At 42.3% G+C, this 4,682-nt stretch overlaps 1 long non-coding RNA gene across 2 annotated transcripts; it reads right to left on the bottom strand.

The window, feature by feature from the left end:
• Window positions 1-815: 815 nt before the first annotated feature.
• Window positions 816-4,179, bottom strand: LOC143272913 (uncharacterized). 2 transcript variants are annotated; one of them, XR_013050565.1, is made up of 3 exons: window positions 3,728-4,179; window positions 2,798-3,090; window positions 816-2,222 (listed from the first exon to the last, which is right to left on the bottom strand). It is a non-coding gene; the product is annotated as an uncharacterized LOC143272913 (long non-coding RNA). The 2 variants fall into 2 exon arrangements; XR_013050564.1 differs by having other exon boundaries at window positions 816-2,219; window positions 3,728-4,175.
• Window positions 4,180-4,682: the final 503 nt, after the last annotated feature.

Genomic DNA, 4,682 nt, shown 5'->3' with positions numbered 1-4,682 from the left:
CTTTGATTCTTGTGGGGCTGATTGTCATACAGAGCAAGAGATGGGGATCTAGTTTCTCTACACATGGATATCCAGTTTTCCCAGCAACGACTGTGGAAAGAGGCTATCTTTCCCTTGTTGACACAAAAACGCAGCTCTCAACTCCAAGGCGAATATGAAATAGTTTATCTGCAGCCAAATATGAACGTCTCCAGGGTTGTTCTCTTTGTCCGTTGTTCTCATCCTTCTGTGGCATTCTGGTGTCTGTTATGCATCTATGTAAATTTTAATATTGTTTTTCTACTTCTTTGAAGATCGGCATTGGAATGGATTTTTAAAATGATTTGTGTGTATGTGTGAGTGTGTGCCTGTAAGTGCAGGTGCTCAAGAAGACCAAAGACCTCACTCAGATCCCCCACAGTACTGAAGTTACAGGTAGTTGGGAGTGAATGGGAACCAAACCCAGTCCTCTGGGAGAAGAGTAAGTGCTCTTAACAGCTGAGCCATCTCTCCAGGCTCCTGACATTGGGATTTTTGTGGAGATTGCTATCAATCTGCAGGTTACTGTTGATAGTGTAGCCAATTTCCCAGTATTAATTCTTCAATCCATGAGCATGGGAGGTCCTTCCATTTTCTGATATTCTCTTCAGGTTCTTATCCCGGGTTTCAAGTTAGACTTGCATTAGTCTTCTACTTCCCTTTAGATTTATTCTCTTAACTGCTGTAAGGACCCTATTCCTACTCAGAGGAAGTGATTCTCTCTCTCTCTCTCTCTCTCTCTCTCTCTCTCTCTCTCTCTCTCTCTCTCTCTCTCTCTCTCTCTCTCTCTCTGTGTGTGTCTGTCTGTCCACAGTATCTAGCCTTTCATAAAATTTTTATATCCATTTTGTCTTGGTAAATACTTTGACTCCTGTTCCTTAGGTTTACCATTTCTGCAACACTTTGCAAACACACACACACACACACACACACACACACACACACACACACAGAGAGAGAGAGAGAGAGAGAGAGAGAGAGAGAGAGAGAGAGAGAGAGCGCCAGAACTGGCTAATGGAAACTTAGTTTCAAATACTGCCTTAACTAGTCCTTAAGTGATTTTGATTAAAACAAAAGGTCTTACTTAAACATGATGATGAACAAGGCATGGTGGTACACACCTGTAATCCCAGAACTCTGGAGCTAAAGTTAGGAGGAGAAGTTTAAGGTAATTTTTGGCTCATAATGAGATTGAAGACAGCCTGAGTTATATGAGACCTTGTCTAAAAGTACCAAAACCAAGACAAACAAAACAACTAACAATCAATCAATCAATAAAAAAAATGCTATGGACAGAATAAAGAAAGACTGAAGCCAACCTTTGAAGTCAGGGACAAAGGGCAAATCAAATACTTACTCAGGCATTGAGACCCAAACATGCCCATGGTTGCAATTTTTGTTTTGTGTTAGGAACAAAGGGAAGGCTGTTGTCCTACCCACACTTAATCTCTACTCCAAGGCTTTGCCACCATATTTATAGACTATATGCAGCATCAAAAGACAAATTTGAAATATATTCTTGGAAAGTGTCTCCTGAGAGAGCATATGCAGCAGTAATTCTCAAGAAAAATACGTGGTGGCCACCAGGGCCGGTAGCCGCACGCCTTTAATCTCAGCACTCCGGAGGCAGAGCCAGGCGGATCTCTGTGAGTTCGAGGCCAGCCTGGTCTACAGAGCGAGATCCAGGACAGACTCCAAAGCTACACAGAGAAACCATGTCTCGAAAAACCAAAAAAAGAAAAAAAGAAAAATACTTTGTGGCAATAGTTGATAAACCACAAAAGTGTCTTCTTCTTTTAAAAAAAAAGTATTAGCCTGGCGTAGAGGTGGCATACTTTTAATCCCAGCACTCTCGGGAGGAAGAAGCAGGCAGATCTCTGTGAGTTCGAGGCCAGTTTAGTCTACATAGTGAGTTCCAGGACAGCCATGGCTACATAGTGAGATCCTGCCTTTAAAAAAAAAAAAAAGTATTTAATAAACTAAAACATGATTAACTTGCTTATTCTCTCATGTTAAAATATTTTACCATATTTCCCTGTAGTTAATATTTATTTTGGATTTCTCTCCCACTTTGGATTTAAATGGAAGGAAACGTTTGCCAAGGTTCACGTCTTCCTGAGTCAGCAAGTAAATTTCCCATTAATCTTCCAGCCGAATGAGTCACCAGCCTGGCCTGGGGAAGTCAGTCTTGGCCATCTGGGCTGCTGAGAAACAACACAGTCAATTAGTCTAGACAGCTTGTGGGCAGGCACTTGGCCATATATGGTATCGTTTCCCACTTCCCCCTGGTAGAACCTAGAGACTCTCCTGGGAATATGTAAAAAGATGCCAGATTTAGCAGAAGAAAAATGCAGGCTGTGCAGACAAATTTGGATCACAAATAAATAGTGAATGCCTTTACAATACATGCATTCCGTGTGATATTTGAGACATATTTTGGTACACACAAAAAAGGAAACTGTTTATCTGACATCCATTCCGTATTAGGCAGCCTCCGTTTTATGTGCCAACCTTCCATGGGTAGATCTGAGCCGTGCCATCCACCCTTTGTCTTCCCAGAGAGTGCGTTAGAGATAGATTAAAGACTACTTCCCTGCCTTTTAGAGAATGGAGGCTCGGGTCTTCTTTCATCTGTTGTTAGCTGCATAATTACTGTCTAGCATCGGAGAAAGATGACACTGGCAACTGACAAGAATTCCTACAGACTGTTCTCACTCTTTCCAATGCTGCGCGGGAGGCTTGGGGAAATCCAGATTCTAATTCATCCTCAGTTGCTCACCGTGCTTCCTGGGAAAGGCTGTGCTAGCCACCTGTGGCCCTGGGTTAAGGTTTTTGGTGTTTCACAAGTTTTGATGGGTGTAAGAATCTCCCAGGGAGATTTTGAAACTTTCATAACTGGAGTGCATTCCGTCTGAATCCAACAGCTGATCGCCTGGGGGAGGAGCCAGGTGTCAGTATTCATGCTTGTAATTCCTCCTCGGGTGTTTCTTAAATTCAGCCGAAGTTGAGAATGGCTGTCCACTGAGTCACATTTATACCAGGTAAGGTTTATCACAAGGTGGGAGGTGATTTCTTTAGGGGAATAAAACAAAACAAAAAGGGAATTACAGTGCTGATTATTACACACTTAGGTTTTTGATTTTTGGTTTTTTTGGGTTCCCACACACACACATAGGACCTCATGTCGTTCAGGCTGGCCTTGAACTCCTGATATATCTAACTTAACTGACCTTCTACCTCCACCTCCTGAGTCACTTTACTCAGAATGGTCATATTATTTTCCTTTTAGTGTGATCTCGTGGGTTGGAGTTTGAAACATTACCAGTAGTCCCCTCTAATGAGTCCGTGTTCAGTTATGCTTTCCAAGCAGCTGAGAAAAACAATACATTTCCACTAAATATTTTCCAGGTTTGGAAATTTTATCTGTAACATCATACTTGTCGGAAAATACTTTTCCATGGATCTAAAATTATGTTTCCTAATGTTTCTAGTGGAAGCCAAACAACCACTACCTCAGTGTAGTTCATCCTGAAAAAAAAAAAAAAAAAAATGGAATTTCTGCTATATTTCTCTGTGAGGCTTGGCTAGAGTCAGGAATATGTCTTGAGGAAGGACATCAAACCTTTAAGCTGTTTTCCCTCTAAAGACATGTCAACATTAATAAAAGTGCGTATTCAGAGCTACAGACATGAATATAACACACACTTACAGGAAACAGATGGCCGGCTAGCTCTTGGCCAAATACCTCCTTTGGTCTTCTTAATCACTGTCAACTCCGAGGCGTCCATTTGATGCCGGCTCTCTTAAATCGCCATTCTGTCTTCTGCTCAGTCCTCTTTAAACGAAGGAGTGTTCTGTGTGTGTCTTGACCTTTCTTTTTCACTTTTATTCTGATGTCCCCGCCCCCCCCTTGGTCTGCCTCATCCAGCATGTGTTGCTTCTCCTTCACCCTGCTGTCTCAGCACTTCCCTCTTCACTGCTCAATCCCGTCCTGTAGTTTATTTATTATAAGTCAATAATACTTAGCGTGTTACTTATTTATTTTTTGCAGTGTTGGTAAGTGAACCCCAGGCCTTGAACATGCCAGATGATCACGCTACTACTGAGCAAGGGAAGACATCCTAGAATATTCTTGATCTTCCGCTCTCACCAGCAGCAACCGCAGTGACCATGTCGTTGGGAAACAGCCCTAAGAAGCCTGGGAGTGTCCGCTTCCCTCAAGTACAGGAGCCCCTCACTTACTGGTTCAAAGGCTACCCACTTGGAAAGGTAACTCAGAAGAGGTTACTGGCAAGTTGTTTTGAAAGCCCCTAACTGTGGGTCCTTCTCTTAGTGTGTCCTTTCAGCAAATGTTTGCTCCACTGTATGTGAGGGCAAAATAGAAATCAGTTTGAGGTCCGTTCTTCCTCCTAAGTCAGCCCGCTGAGAATGTGTGTGTTCATGCACATGTGTGATTTACTTCTAAACAATGGTGGTCTGCTCTTCCTTCCGTGAAAGGCTCATAAACATGTTCTTAGAACAGCCCACACAGCAAGCAGCAGGGCAGTGTACAATGTGGTAATAAAACAGTAACCATGATTGTTAACCAGTCACTGTTCTGAAATTCATTGAACCTTTACAGCCCTAAAATGATACAAATAAGCCTAACACCAGCTGCATTTTTA

Source organism: Peromyscus maniculatus, chromosome 4 (genome assembly GCF_049852395.1).
Source record: "Peromyscus maniculatus bairdii isolate BWxNUB_F1_BW_parent chromosome 4, HU_Pman_BW_mat_3.1, whole genome shotgun sequence".
NCBI lineage: Eukaryota > Metazoa > Chordata > Mammalia > Rodentia > Cricetidae > Peromyscus > Peromyscus maniculatus.
Note: the sequence above shows the minus strand (reverse complement) of the source record. Positions and strands in the feature narration are given on the sequence as shown.